The sequence below is a fragment of the Leucoraja erinacea genome, chromosome 28, assembly GCF_028641065.1.
Source record: "Leucoraja erinacea ecotype New England chromosome 28, Leri_hhj_1, whole genome shotgun sequence".
NCBI classification, from domain to species: domain Eukaryota; kingdom Metazoa; phylum Chordata; class Chondrichthyes; order Rajiformes; family Rajidae; genus Leucoraja; species Leucoraja erinaceus.
Window position 1 is genome coordinate 8,566,610 of NC_073404.1, and position 16,651 is coordinate 8,583,260.

Sequence of the window (16,651 nt, forward strand, 5' to 3'; positions counted from 1 at the left end):
TGACAACAATAACAACCCAAACCAAACGTAGGAAAGTACCTCGTGTTTCATTTGGGCAACTTACAACCCAACGGTGTGACTGTTGATTTCTGTAACTTCAAGTACCCTTGCATTCCCTTTCTCACCGTCACTCCCCCTCCCTAGTTGTCCTCTACGCTTCACTGTCATTCTGGTTTGTTTCACTTTTTGTATCCACTTGTTACCACCTTCTCCACAACCAACAATGAACCATTGTGGGCTCCACCTCACCTTGATCAATGATGCTGGCTTTGATTTGTTCTTTGCATACATTTCAATCACTTGTTCTTTGTACCTTTCCATACCTCTAGCTTCCCTCTCCCCTGACTTTCAGTCTGAAGAAGGGACTCGACCCGAAACGTCACCTATTCCTTTTCTCCAGAGATGCTGCCTGACCCGCTGAGTTACTCCAGAATTTTGCGTCTATCGTCGGTGTAAACCAGCATCTGCAGTTCCTTCCTCCACAAACCAAGTAGGTTCCTTGCCACCGCCTTTCCGAGGGGAGTGCGACCTTGCCTTGCAAACTGCATGAATGTCTTCTAAATCAATTTAAAAACAATGGGAGTTCAGGCTGGTTAATTTTGCATTTCTCATTACCAGGCAACGGTTGGCAAATCTCAGTTTAATTGCTCCTTATCCGAGGAGCCTTGAGTATTTTGAAGTTCCAACTCTTTAAAGCGAGTGCTGTGTGAGGCTGCAGTTGTGATATACAGCCCAAAGCCAATATGAGGCGATGGGAGCTGTCTCATGTAAAATGTCAAACAAATAATAGATTTTGCTTTCATTCTTGATCCATAATCTTCTCCCATGGGTTATTGATAAACTTCAAAGTGAAATGCGGTGACACTTCATTTGTGTCATGACTGATGGAAAATTGGCTGAAGTTAGGAGAATGATTTATATTTGACAAAGTACAGCCATTTGTAAAATGTAGCTGAAAACAGGGAAGAAAAGTGTCTACGTCTTTCCATATTTACTCAGTGTCTTCTAGTTTACTTTAGTTTATTCAGTGTATTGTCACAAAAAAAAAACCTTTTGATGCTTGCTAACCAGTCAGCAGAAAGACAATACATGATTACAATCAATCCATTCACAGTGTATAGATGATACATGATAAGGGAATAACCTTTAGTGCAAGGTAAAGCCAGCAAAGTCTGGTCAAGGATAGTCCAAAGAGGTAGATAGTAGTTCTGCACCGCTCTCTAGTTGTGGTAGGATGATTCAGTTGCCTGATAACAGCTGGGAAGAAAGTGTCCCTGAATCTGGAGGTGTGCGTTTTCACACTTCTATACCTTTTGCCTGATGGGAGGGGGGAGAAGAGGGAGTGGCCAGGGTGCGACTGGTCCTTGGTTATGCTGCTGGCCTTGCCGAGGCAGTGTGAGGTGTAAATGGAATCAATAGCAGGGAGGTTGGTTGTGGATCTTAGAGTGGATATATATTTTTTCAAATCGAACCCGGGTCTCTGGCGGTGAAAGGGAGCACCTCTACCTCTACGCCTTGTTTTATTTGTTGTAAACCTGCGCCTGCCGGTCCTTGTCTCTACACTTGAAAATTGAAGTCTAAGGTCACCCTTGCATCTTTTACTGGTGTTACCTGTCGTCTGGTAAAGCACATCATGACTTCAACTCCCGCTCCAGAGACACAGAGCCCCGACTGATGCTCCCAATACGATACTGAACGAATTCTACATTACTGAAGGTGTTGCATTTCACCTCAAACATTGAACCAGGGCCCCTTAAACCAGGGAAGGGGAGGGAAATAAATGGGTTCTCAGCAGTATTGAGGCCAACATATGTCCTTCAATCAACCTGATTATCTGGTAAGCAGGAGCGGGTTTTACACTGAAGGGCTGGCTGATTCAATGAAAATCCGCCTCGCCAATGAAACATACTTCACAGCAGCAGAGCACTTGGAGACGTTGTGAAATAATGAAAGGTATTACACAAATGCAAATTTCAATTTCTCCTCCTCTAATATATCAATGTCCTTTTGAAGGTGGAGTCCCAACGCACACAGATCTCTCACCACTGATTTATGCAAGGTCAGAATGGTGTATTGACTCTGAGTCAAATGCCCTTGAGACCTACCTCGAACCTCTCCACTGCTAAATACATTAGAATATTTAATTTGCTTTCTCCTTTTGCTTAAAGACATTGATGTTTCATAAATATTAATTTTATGCACTCTTGCTGTCATCATGCTCAGGGTATGCTCTTTAACAAGCCAACAACAAATTGTCGATTGCTTTTACAGAAATTGATCCAGCCCATCACGATTTCACCGCAATGAAGAGATATGGCTGTTTTTTACTTCCCCCTCCCCGTCTCGTTCCTAAGAATTAGATCCCATTTTCTTGTTCCTTAAGTAGGACGGAGCAATGGTGCAGCTGGTGGTGCTGCTGCCTCACAGCCCCAGCGACGCAGGTTTGATCCTGACCTTGGCTGCTGTCTCTCTGTGTGGAGTTCGCACGTTCTCCCTGTGACCGTGTGGGTTTTCACCGTGTCCTCCCACATCCCAAAGACGTGCGGGTTTGTAGGTTAATTTGTCCTCTGTAAATTCCCCTCACTATGTAGGGAGTGAATGAGAAAATGGGATAACACAGAACCAGCGTAAATGGGAGATCGATGAACAGGGTGGGCCGAAGGGCCTGTTTCTATGCTGTATCTCTTAATTGAACTAACTTGTTGGAATTCAAGAATGACATCTCTCCCCAGGGAGAGCGGAATTCTTTCCCGCAGGAAGAGGTTGAGACTACTAACGTGGGTGTGTTCAACATTTCCAGTCCCGCCAGCTCCAACACAATATTCTGCACACTCGAAATTCCCTCCTTTTTCTCTACCTGTTCTACTCGTGTACGTCATGGAGTCATACAGCACGGAAACAGGCCCTTCGGCCCAACTCGTCCATGCCGACCAAGTTGACATTCTATGAGGGTCCCGTTACCTGCATTTGACGTATACTTTTTCAAACTCTTCTTATTCACTTATTTATCCAAATGTCTTTTAAAAGTCATCATTGTATTCACGTCTACAGCTTCATATGGCAGCTCATTCTAGGTACAGAGTACCCACCAAATGAAAACATTGTCCCTGAGGTCTGTCATGTCTCTCCCCTTTAAAGCTCATGTCTCTAGTTTTAGAATGCCCTGGGAAAAGGACCGCAGGTTCACTTTATCCAGCCCCTCGTGATCTTGTACATCTCATTAAGTCACCTCTCAGCTTCCTTTGGTCCAAATAAAAAATGCCCCAGCCTATCATCTCTCCCTGAAGCTCAAGCCCACATCCAGGTAAAATCCTGGTGAAATGTGTAGGAAGGAACTGCAAATGCTGGTTTGCACCGAAGATAGACACAATATAATGGGTCAGGCAGCATCTCCGGAGAAAAGGAACAGGTGGCGTTTCAGGTTTGTGTCTGAAGAGGGGTCTCCACCCGAATCGCCACCTATTCCTTCTCTCCAGAGTTGCTGCCTGCCCACTGAAGTTACTCCAGCATTTTGTGTCTATCTAAGATCCTGGTGAAACTGTTCTGCACCATTTTTGACTTAATGCAATCCTTCCTAAAGCAGCTAAAATAAGCTTCCTTAGCTGTAATAAAACAATTCCTCCAGTTTGATGACCTCGAAAAGATCATCCACACATTTATCTCCTCCCGCCTCGATTACTGCAACTCCCTTTACACTGGCATCAGCCAATCTTCCCTGTCCCGCCTGCATCTGGTCCAAAACGCCGCAGCGAGACTCCTGACGGGCACCCGAAAAAGGGAACCACATCACCCCGATCCTGGCCTCTCTCCACTGGCTCCCTGTGCGGTTCCGAATAAATTTCAAGATCCTTCTTTATGTCTACAAAGCCCTTAACGGGCTTGCCCCCACCTACATCAAAAGTCTGCTCAGCCACCACACCACCTCCAGGTCCCTCAGATCGGCCGACAGGGTTACTGAATATCCCGCGGTCTTGGCATAAGCTCAGGGGTGACCGCGCCTTTGCGGTTGTAGCTCCTAGACTGTGGAACAGCATCCCCCTCTTCCCATCAGAACTGCCCCCTCCATCGACTCCTTTAAGTCGAGACTTACAACTCATCTTTACTCTCAAGCTTTTCTTGACGTCCTCTGAGGGAGGGCTGTAGTATGTATTTATGTATGTACTTAATCTATGAACCAATGTTGTGTAACGTTAGTACCTCCACCAATGTAAAGCACTTCGGCCAACGAAAGGTATTTTTTAAATGTGCTACAGAAATAAAAGTGACTTGACTTCCTTTTGCTGAGTGATCAGAACCCCACACAGAGCTCCAAGTGTGGACTCACCAACCATTTGATCAGATGCATCATGATGTCCCGACGTTTGTGTTCAGTAACTTCCCCAATGAAGGCCAGCGGGCCAAAGGCCTTTTTTCCCCACCTTGCTCACGTGGGAGGTGAGGTGGAGATGGGACAACGCTCAGAGTTGTGTGGTTATATTTGTACAATAACCAATCTCTTCCTCGCCTTGTTATCTGGGAAGCAGTTTATTCAGCAGGGTTTATTTTTTCTCTTTTCCCTAGCTTGCAAAAAGCCAGCCAATCCGCTGGGAATTGAAAAGGCCAGAGGCAGCATTGAGCTATCACTGGGACAATTATCAGGTGGTGACTAATTATTTTGGATGTGATAACAATGGTGGGAAAATAAAAACAGATTTTAGATTCGTGAGAGAATTGTGCAGCAAAGCTGTCCACAGTCCACGTTAGACACAAAATATACGGACTTGAAGAACGGTCTCAACCCGAAACATCACTTATTCCTTTTTTCCAGAGATGCTGCCTGCCCCGCTGAGTTACTCCAGCATTTTGTGTCTAACTTCAGTGCAGTTTCTTCCTACACAGGGTTCCAAGTTAAATTAATCTCCTTTGCCTGCACGTGGTCCATATCCCTCCAATCCCTGCATTTCCATGTGCCTATCTAAAAGCCTCTTAAACGCCACTGTCATATCTGCCTCCACCACCACCCTTGGCAGCACGTTCCACCACTCTCTTTGTAAAAATTCCAGCCCTGCACATCTCCTTTAATCTTTCCCCCTCTCACCTTAAAACATGCCCTCTAGTCTTTCACGTCTCCGGCCTGGGGTAAAAGGTTCTGACTGTCTACCCTATCTATGCCTCTCATAATTTAACATAGCTTCATCGGGTCTCCTCTGTTGCACCTTATCACAGCATCATATTCTGCAATATCAGGAGCAACGACGTCTTAAGCCAAAGACTTGCTTGGGCAGCACGGTAACGCAACGGTAGAGTTGTTGCCTTACAGCGCTTGCAATGCCGGAGACCCGGGTTCGATCCCGACTATGGGTGTTGTCTGTACGGAGTTTCTACGCACTCCCCGTGACCTGCGTGGGTTTTCTCAAAGATCTTCGGTTTCTTCCCACACTCCAAAGGCGTACAGGCATGTGCAGTAGGTTAATTGGCTCGGTGTAAATTGTCCCTAGGATAATGTTACTGTGTGGGTATCGCTGGTCGGCGCGGATTCCATGGGCTCAAGGGCCTGTTACCGCGCTGTATCTCTGAACTAAACGAAAAAACTAAAAGTCAAAACCGTCATGAATATACCCACTAACTTGAGCAATGTCCGTGCAGAGGTGAAGTGTAGGGGTTTCACACCAGGTCAGCAACCTTCCATTGAAGATCGCTGAGCTGACATGTTGACCTTCTACCTTCCATCACTGCAGGTGTCAACAGAAGTGCAGACCAGTGCTGATCTCGATGCAAGCTCTGACACATTCTTAATGCATATGGAAATTTAACCACAAGTCCTATTGAGACATGCACACGGTGGCGCAGCAGTAGAGTTGCTGCCTTTCAGCTCCAGAGACTCAGGTCAGATCCTGACTACGTGTGTACTGAGTTTGTACGTTCACCCCGTGACCTGCGTGGGTTTTTTTCCCCGGGATCACTGGTTTCCTCCCACACTCCAAAGGCATAGGGTTTGTAGGTTAATTGGCTTGGTATAATTACAAATTGTCCCTAGTGTGTGTTAATGTGCGGGGATCATTGGTCGGCGCGGACTCGGTGGGCTGAAGGGCCTGTTTCCGCGCTGTATCTCTAAACCTAAACTAAACTAAACAGTGGCAGAAGATCCAGGATTTATCAAATAACCAGACCTGGTGTATTTATTTATTTATTTTACCCAATGAATGGTGATCTGGAACGATGATGGAAGCAGATCCAATGTAATATTCCAAAAACGAGCTGTGTAAACTCTAGAATATGTAAAACAATGGTGAGACATGGTGCCAATGGGTTAGTATATCAAAATGTGCCAAATGGCCTTTTTCTGTGTTTTTGCCGATGTCAACAAAGGGCCTAACTATAAGGTGAGAGGGTAACATCACCCATTCCTTCTCTTCAGAGATGTTGCCTGACCGGCTGAGTTACCCCAGCATTTTGTGTCTATCTTTGGTGTAAACCAGCATCTGCAGTTTCTTTCATCACTGATAATCGCCAGAGTCAATCCTTTGGATTGGATTGTTCCGCATTTCTATTTCACAGCGCGATGCCGTTGCTCGAGCCATCGTTGTTTATGGCCGAGAATTAATGCGCTGATGGATCTGGTTAGACAGAGTGAGCTTGGAAGATGCAACACTAAACAGCAGCAGATGTTTGTAAAACAATATTTCTCTCCAGCACCAGGCAGCAGCATGAATATTGCAGCAAAAAACCTCCGTCCTAAGCAAACCTCAGATATGTTCTCTACATATTGCACAATGATGTGTTCGTCCTTGTGGTGATCAGGAATTTGGGATGTTAATTCTACCAAACTGCACAGATTCCTGCAGCAGGAATCCACACGCGCAAGTAGACACGGGAACCTTGAGCCAAAGACACCAAGTGCTGGTGTAACTCAACGGGTCGGGCAGCATCTTTGGAGCAAATGGCTAGGCGATGTTTCATGTTGGGACCTCTGCCACATTCTCTGCCACAGAAGGCAGTGGAGGTCAATTCACTGGATGTTTTCAAGAGAGAGTTAGATTTAGCTCTTAGGGCTAAAGGAATCAAGGAATATGGGGAAAAAGGAGGAATGGGGTACTGATTTTGGAAGATCAGCCATGATCATATTGAATGGCGGTGCTGGCTTGAAGGGCCGAATGGCCTACTCCTGCACTTATTTTCTATGTTTACTATATTTTCTATAACCCTTCAACTTTCTCCCCACTTTCACAATCAGGCTGAAGTGGGGTTCTGACCTGAAACGGCACCTATCCACATTGCCCACAGATGCTACCTGCCTGACGTTCGCTAAGTTACTCCAGCGCTGTATTTTTACAATGTTGGATCAACTATTGTACATCTGCCCCAAGTGAGCAGATCACTACATCACTAATCATCGCCAGAGTTTGGGCGTCACAGTGTCACAGCGGTAAAGACCCGGGTTTGATCCTGACGATAGGTGCTGTCTGCACGGAGTTTATCCCGTCTCCCCGTAACTGCGTAGGTTTTCTCCAGGTGCTCCGGTTTCCTGCCACATCCCAGGAATGACATGCAGGTTTATAGATTCATTAGCTTCTGTAAATTGTCCCTCGGGAGTAGGATGCGAAACCAGGATAACATAGAATGGGTGATCAATGGTCGGCATGAACAAGGTGGGCTGAAGGGCCTGTTTCCATGCTTTATCTCTGAAACTGAAACAAAAACCTAAACTTGAATGGAACGTGTTCCCAACCTCTGCACAGGCAACGATTGTTCTCTCTGGAATCAGCAAATGACAACATGTTTGACCATTATGATGGATATTTTTACCGACCTCTCTGGATAACCACGCAATGGCTGGCAGGGTAGAGAAGATTGACAAAGATGTTGTCAGAACTCAAAGGCCTGTGCTACAGGGAGAGGTGGAGCAGGCTAGGACTTCATTCCTTGGAGCACAGGAGACTGAAGGGTGACTTTTAGACGTGTATAAGATCATGAGGGAATATATAAGATTAATACAGTCTTTTATCCAAGACTGGGAGAATCAAGAACTAGAGAGCTGGGTTTAAGGTGAGAGGGGAAAGATTAATTAGGAACTTGCGGGGCAACTTTTCCGCACAGAGAGTGGTAGGTAGATGGAACGAACTGGCAGAGGAGGAGGTAGTTGAGCCAGGTACTATAACAACATTTGAAAGACATTTGGACGTACATGGATAGGAAAGGCTTAGATGGATAAGGGACCAGCATAGATGGGGCATCTTGGTCAGTATGCATAAGTTGGGCCGAAGGGCCTGTTTCTGTGCCTTATGACTCTATGACCTTATGACTACGACTCTACAGCTCAATAACTGTATGGCTCCATGACCCCATAATTACTATAGGGTTCAATTTCCCTATAACTATCACTCTATGACTCTGCGACTCTATACCTCAATGACTATGACTGACTCTATAACTATGGCTCTGTGATATGTCAGTGATGGCGGTAGTGAATGGCATCACCACATTAAGGCCACTTCTGCTGCCCGTTAATGACTGGACCCGGTCTGCCCAACTTGCTTCACATGGAGTCCTCACCCCCAGCGAGAGGCAGTCTCACGTCAGGCGTGGTAAAGTGAGCAACCGTTGCATTTGGGACGAGATACCTCCAGGGACTGGAGCACAAGATCCAGGTCTGCAAAGGAAGAGACGGACTCTGCAGCGGCGACTGAGATGATGTGGGACAGGCGGGCTTTTCATTTACAGCGATGTCCTTTTGCAGCAGGAGATTTGCCGTCCTTTGCTGATGACGTCAAGCTCCAGGCCAGTGTGATGACTCTGAAAAAGCCCAGTAACTTCCTCAGTTCAAGGCCATCTGGGACGTTCCATGAACATAGTTCCTTCCAACGCCACCCTTGTCCCGGGAGTGAACACACAAGCACATAGCCCTTCTCTGCCACCTCAGATCAATGTAAAAGATTCTGCACTCTAGTTTGAAGCACAATGGGACAAGTTTTCTCTCGGTGTCCAAACCAATATTTATCCATTCAACAACATCAATAAAACATTTGTCATGTTGTTGTCTCCAGGAGCTTAATACGAGCAAGTTGCAATAGTGATCACCCTGCAAAAGCATCCAGCTGGCTGTAACGCATTGGGATGTTCTGTGAAGGCGTTATATAAATGCAATATAGGTCATGCTGGATTGAAACACTGGTGAAGAAGCTCGAGAAGAGCAGAGAAGGAGCCATGACGTTTACTCAATGTGAATCCAAGTCCAATAATAGGGATGTGTTTATTCCAGAGCCCTGTTTAGTCCATGTTCCTCAGTCAGACAGGTCTTCGTTTGAAACATCTTCTTTAGAGGGAGCATCAGTATTTTACTTTAGTCTCGCGATACAACATGAAAACAGACCCTTTGGCCCATCAAGTCCCTGCCGACCATCGATCACCCATTCACACTACTTTTATGTTAGCCCACTTTCGCATCAACTCCCTGCACACCAGGGGACCAATTAACCTGCGAGCCCTCACGTATTTTGATGTGGGAGGAGACTCAAGTAAGCACAGGGAGAACGTGCAAACTCCCCACAGAAAGCACCCGAGGTCAGGATCGACCCTGGGTATCTGGTGGTGTGAGGCAGCATCTCCACAAGTTGCACCTCTGCACCACCCCATAAATGGGAGATGGAGATGGATCTGAAGCTGCTTGGCATGTTACAGTTTATATGTCATGGTAGTACTTACAGAAGGAACACCTCTGTCAGCGTCCTACCCTGCAGTCAGAGCATTGACAAAGGAATTCCCTCATCGTTCAGTCAATGGCCTTTGTTTTCAAACAGGCTTCGGCTTGTGCTGGCAAATTAACAAGGGACGTCAAAGCACATGAAGGGATGTGAAAGCAGAGGCCTCGAGGGCCTGAGCTACAGGGAGACATTGAGCAGTCTGGGAGGTTCAGGGGTGATCTTTGCAAGGTGTACAAAATCATGAGAGGAATGCATCGGGTCTCTTGCCTAGAGTAGGGGAATCGAGAACCAGAGGGCATAGGTTTAAGGTGAAGGGGGAAAGATTTAATAGGAATAACTCTTTCACACAAAGGGTGGTGGGTGTATGGAACGAGCTGCCAGAGGAAGTAGTTGAGGATGGGACTATTGCAACATTTAAGAAATAATTAGATAAGTACATGGATAGGATGGGTTTGGAGAGATATGGGCCGATTGAAGGCTGGTGGGACTAGTGTAGATGGCACACGTTGGTCAGTGTGGTCAGGTTGGGCCGAAGGGCCTGTATGACTCTGACTCTCTGGTGTAAATTTTTCCCTGACCCTTTGGCTCACGATCAAAGGACACATTAGCACCTGTGCTACAAGGATCTCTAAAAAGCACAGGCCTTGTCTTTCTCCAGCCTTCCACCATCGCCAAAACCACTTTATGGCCAAGGTCCCTCCAGAAGCATGGGCACTTTCACAATGTAGAGAACAACTCAGAGAAAAATGGATGAACATGAAATGACAATTAATCAAAAAGAAAAAGAAAAATCAGCAAATGATGGAACACTAGCACAATGTAAGGTCAAATCTGTTACGGTACAAGTTTTATTCAGTACTCACAGGGAGGGTGACAGTGCTGTAGAAGACACAGAGACCGTTAAATGTAAGAGCATGATGAGCTCCCCCAGCATTGTTAACATGCTAGACGTCAAACTAGACAGTGGCACCTCTGGGCTCCTGGAGGTGTGCCTCCCTTCTCATCCCCTCTACCTCCAGTCTGGATTGCCAGTTTATTGCCAGTTCTAGTCAGACCCTGGTGGGGTGAATTTTTAAAATCGACACCAGTTCCCTTCACTCTGTCGGGATGGCTCCACCCCCAATTGTATTTAGTTTTTGCTTTAGTTATACAGGCCCTTTGGCCCACCGAGTCCGCGCCGCCCAGCGATCCCGGCACACTGACGCTATCCTACACACACTAGGGACAATTTACCATTATACCAGCCCGCATGTCTTTGTGGAGTGTGGGAGGAAAGCAGAGCACCTGGAGAAAACCCGCCTGGTCACGGGGATAACGTACAAACTCCGTACAGACAATACCCGTAGTCAGGATGGAACACGGGTCTCTGGCGCTGTAAGCCAGCAACTCTACCGCTGTGACGTCATGTCTGTCACAACTAGGCATGGATGTCAATGCTAACCCAGTCCTAGAACCCAGTCAATGGCTAACCCAGTCCTAGAACCCAGTCAATGGCTAACCCAGTCATGGATGTCAATGGCTAACCCAGTCCTAGAACCGGAAGGAAGAATAGTGTTTGAACGTTTCTAAGATATTTGGGAGTTTATAGAAACTGTAGCTGGTTGATTACATAACTTAGTTTAGAGAGGGAGATACAGAGTGGAAACAGGCCCTTCTGCCCGCTGAGTCCATGCTGACCCTTGATCACCCACACACTAGTTCTATGTTATCCCATGGGTGTGTGTTATCCCACACACGAGGAGTTGTTTACAGAAGCCAAATAACCTACAAACACGCACATCTTTGGGATGTGGGAGGACACCAGAGCACTCGGAGGAAGCCAAGGCAGTCCCAGAGAGAACATGCAAACTCCACACAGACAGCGCCCGTAGTCAGAATCAGACCTGGGTCTATGGCACTGTGACGCAGCAACTCTATCGCTGTGCCACAAAAGGAAGGAAGCTGTTGCCCTTCCCCAGTCTGATCTCAATGTAACTCGACGCCCATAACAACGACGTCAGCTCTCTGAGAGAAGGAAGAAAATACAAATTCTTCACTCAGAGGGCAATGAGTCACTGGCAATGTCTGCCTCCAATGGAACTGGAAGTTGGATTATTCGATATATTTAAAGGTAGAGATAGATAAATGTCTGAGAGATCGAGGAATCAAGGAAATGAGGACCGGCACAGAAGAGGATTTGAGGCCAGTGTGGTTTCACCCATGGTCGTATTGAATGGCAGGTTTACTTTGTAGGGCCAGTGGGCTACTCCTGCAGTTGTTGACTCTCTTGTGACTCTCACCTGCCGTCTAAGTTGTACCCATCGCAACTGTCCCAAAGATAATTACGGATGGGCGAAGACTACATCATGGAGTCTTCCTGCACATAAAAGATGTGTAGGAAGAAGCTGTTTTTACCGAAGATAGACACAAAAAGCTGGAGTAACTCAGCGGGTCAGGCAGCATCTCTGGAGAAAAGGAATAGGTGACGTTTCAGGTCGGGTCTGTTGAAGGGAGTCGACCCGAAACGTCAGGTTTCGTTTTTCAGTTTAGTTTAGAGACACAGCACGGAATCAGACCCTGCGGTCCACTGAGTCCGCGCCGACCACCGATCCCGCACACTGACACTATCCTACACACAATTACCAAACGAATGAACCTACAAACCTGAATGTCTTTGGAGAGTGGGAGGAAACTGGAGCTTCCGGAGAAGACCCTCGCAGGTCACGGGGAGAACGTACAAATTCCGTGCAGGCAGCACCCGTAGTCAGGATTGAACCTGGGTCTCCGGTGCTGTGCAATTCTACCACCGTGCCACCTTATGCCATAGTCAACTATTCCTTTTCTCCAGAGATGCTGCCCGACTGGCTGAAGAACTCCAGCTTTTTGTGTCTATCTTCAGAGTAATAAAAGGCCAAGCCTCAGAGAAGGTCAAAGTCGGCGGAGGGGTTCCCGCCCCTTGCTCCAGGACCAGGGGCCTAAGGTCGGGTGTTGGAGGAGAATGGGACTGGACCTGGTGCAGAGATGCAGCTTGGCCCCCTTGACTGACCCATTCACTCTAGGTTGTCCGCTTGGCTGGAGCATCGGAGAAACCAGTCTCGGTGAAACCGCAGGATAAGGAGATGGAGATGAAGGAGAGAGGAGTGATGAATGGAACTGCTGGGTTTTGGCAGACGGCATTATGGAATTACTCAGTGTGGACTCTGAGACGATTCTGAGCGCAATACCAAAAAAGGGTACTGATCCGTCCACTCTTATAGAAACATAGAAACATAGAAATTAGGTGCAGGAGTAGGCCATTCGGCCCTTCGAGCCTGCACCGCCATTTAATATGATCATGGCTGATCATCCAACTCAGTATCCCGTACCTGCGCTCTCTCCATACCCCCTGATCCCCTTAGCCACAAGGGCCACATCTAACTCCCTCTTAAATATAGCCAATGAACTGGCCTCAACTACCCTCTGTGGCAGAAAGTTCCAGAGATTCACCACTCTCTGTGTGAAAAAAGTTCTTCTCATCTCGGTTTTAAAGGATTTCCCCTTTATCCTTAAGCTGTGACCCCTTGTCCTGGACTTCCCTAACATCGGGAACAATCTTCCTGCATCTAGCCTGTCCAACCCCTTAAGAATTTTGTAAGTTTCTATAAGATCCCCTCTCAATCTTCTAAATTCTAGAGAGTATAAACCAAGTCTATCCAGTCTTTTTCTTCATACTGACATCCCAGGAATCAGTCTGGTGAACCGTCTCTGCACTCCCTCTATGGCAATAATGTCCTTCCTCAGATTTGGAGACCAAAACTGTACGCAATACTCCAGGTGTGGTCTCTCCAAGACCCTGTACAACTGCAGTAGAACCTCTCTGCTCCTATACTCAAATCCTTTTGCAATGAAAGCTAACATACCATTCGCTTTCTTTACTGCCTGCTGCACCTGCATGCCTACCTTCAATGACTGGTGTACCATGACACCCAGGTCTCGCTGCATCTCCCCCTTTCCCAATCGGCCACTATAGGGTTGACTCTACTCACTGCCTTATCCCACGTCACTGTCACCTTTGGTTCTTTTTGTTTTTAGTTTTAGAAATAGAGCATGGAAGCAGGCCCTTCGGCCCGCCAAGTCCATGCCGACCATCGATCACGTGTACACTAGTTCCATGTTATCCCACTTTCCCCATCCCATGGTGGAGCAGCGGTAGAGTTGCTGCCTTACCGCACCAGAGGCCCGGGTTCGATCCTGACTACGGGTGCTGTCTGTACGGAGTTTGTATGTATCCGGAGGGATTTCTGCAGTTTCTCTGATTTCCCCCTACACTCCAAATACATCCAGGTTTGTAGGCCAATGGCTTTGTAAATTTGCAAATTGTCCCTAGTGTATGTTGGATGGTGTTAGTGTGCCGGGATCGGTGGTCCGCGTTGACTTGGGGGGGGGCCGAAGGGCCCTTTCCCTTCAAAACTACACACTTGGGGCAATTTACAGAGGCCAATTAACCTACAAACCCGCAAGTCTTTGGAATGTGAGAGAAAACCGGAGCACCTGGAGGAAACCCACACGGTCACAGGGAGAACGTGCAAACTCTGCACAGACAGCATTCGTAGTCAGGATCGAACCCGGGTCTCTGGTGCAGTGGGGCAGCAACTCTACCCAATATGCCACTGTGCCATAAGGTCATGTGATAGAAAAATATCCACTGACTTGGCCTCCACAGCCTTCTGTGCCGCCAACCTTATCTGTGGCCTGTGATATGTGAATTGCAAGCTGCACATGACAAGCTTGCTTTGAAACTGTGTGGAAATTAAGTAGGTTATTTTGTACTGATGATACAATTGACTTTCTTCCCTGTTTTATTATTCAGATAAGTTCATAAGTTCTAGGAGCAGAATTAGGCCCATTTGGCCCATTAACCCTACTCCGCCATTCAATGATGGCTGATCTATCTCTCCCTACTAATCCCATTCTCCTGCCTTCTCCCCATAACCCCTGACATAAGAAGTCCATAAGTTGTAGGTCAGAATTAGTCCATTCGGCCCATCAAGCCCATTCTATGATGGCTGATGTATCTTTCCCTTGAAACCCCAATATTCTGCCTTCTCCCCATAACCCCTGACACTCGTCCCCAATCAAGAATCACCATTTAGCAGTGTGTTGAGAGCTCTGGTTTAATGCCTGAATCCAGCTTTGAGCTTTCCCCTCCTTCAGGTTAGGGTTGCTAACAGTATGTCCCCACAGGCGATTGTCCATACCCTCCAGGGATGTGTTACCAGGCAAGTTGAGAAGCTGTTTGGCTCGGAGCGTGCTTCACATATGCAGTCATTGTTTAAACCTGCCGTAAAGATCACCGACAAAAACAATCAAAGTTGCAGTATCCCTTTTATTTCTTCATAAAGACAGGCACAAAGTACATTGTTAGGCTGAAAGAAGCACTCACTCTCTCTCCCTTCCCCTCGCTCGCTTTCCTTTCAATCCACTCTCCTGAAGGTTAAATCATTCAGGGGCCCAGACCGATGTGTATCCTTCACCTGTTGGACATCACTAGACATTTTAATGTCAACAACCTAGAGTTAAGTTACTGGACTAGTAACAACCAGAGGACTGGGCTATTGATCAGAAGGCATGGGTTCGAATCCCACCGCTGCATCTCAGGAACTTAAATTTATGACATTTCAAAAAAATGTGGAGTAAAAGGCCTTATCACTATTGGCGTCCGTGCAAACGACTTTATTGTTATAGAAACCCATCTGGTTGTATTACCTGGTTCAGCCATCGTGTGAGCCAGACCCATATTAACGTAGACGCAAGGAACTGCAAATGCTGGAACCTTGCGCAAAAAACCCCACAAAGTGCTGGAGGAACTCGGTGGTTTAGGCAGATTCTCTGGAGGACGTGGATAGGCTGAGTGTGAAGAAGGGTGCCGACCTGAATCGTTGCCTATCCATGTCCTCCAGAGATGCTGCCCGACCTGCTGAGCTACTCCAGCACTCTGTCTTTGTTACCCTTATTAATGTAGTTGACTCTTTCCCTTTCAAGTGAGCGGGTGAAACTCCCAGCTTGGGGTAGTATGGCATAAGTAGGGAGTAATGGGCAGGATAATGACACTGACTTAGGGATTTGGGAGATTTCCTCATCACTAAGACCTGCACATCAGCACCAAGCCCTTGAGGAGATTTCCTTCGCTCCATAGATGCTGCTGCACCCGCTGAGTTTCTACGGCATTTTTGTGTAGCACCAAGTCCTTGGTTGGTTAGTGATGAGAAAGTCCTTTATCTTGTAGATGCATAGGACAGGTCTGGAGGGATATGGACCAAACACAGGCAGATGGGACTAGTGCAGCTGGGACATGTTGGCCAATGTGGGCAAGTTCGGCCGAAGGGCCTGTTTCCACACTGTATCACTCTGTGACTATCTGTCAGACCTCTCCTGCGGCACGGTGGCGCAGCGGTAGAGTTGCTGTCTTACAGCGCCAGAGACCCGGGTTCGATCCTGACTATGGGCGCTGTCTGTATGGAGTTTATAACGTTCTCCCCGTGACCGCGTGGGTTTTCTCCGGGTGCTCCTGTTTCCTCCCACATTTCAAAGACTTACAGGTTTGTAGGTTGATTGGCTTTGGTAAATATTGTAAATTGTCCCTAGTGTGTAGGACAGTGTAAGTGTGCGGGGATCGCTGGTTGGGGCGGACTCGGTGGGACGCAGGGCCTGTTTCCGCGCTGCATCGCTGAACTAAACTAAAAGTGAACTAAACGTACAAGCAGCTTAATGGCTAAACTGCACGCTCGACCCAAAACGTCACCCATTCCTTCTCTCCAGATGCGCTGTCTGGCCCGCTGATTTACTCCAGCAATTTGTGTCTGTTTTGGGATGACAATATTGGGTCTTCGCACAGAGTGCATTTTAGTGAGGGAAGAGTTTGCAGAGTCGTACAGCACGGAAACAGGGCCTTCACTGTAACCCCCCCGCCGTGCAAGATGCCTCGCCGCAGCTAGCCCCATTTCCCTATACGC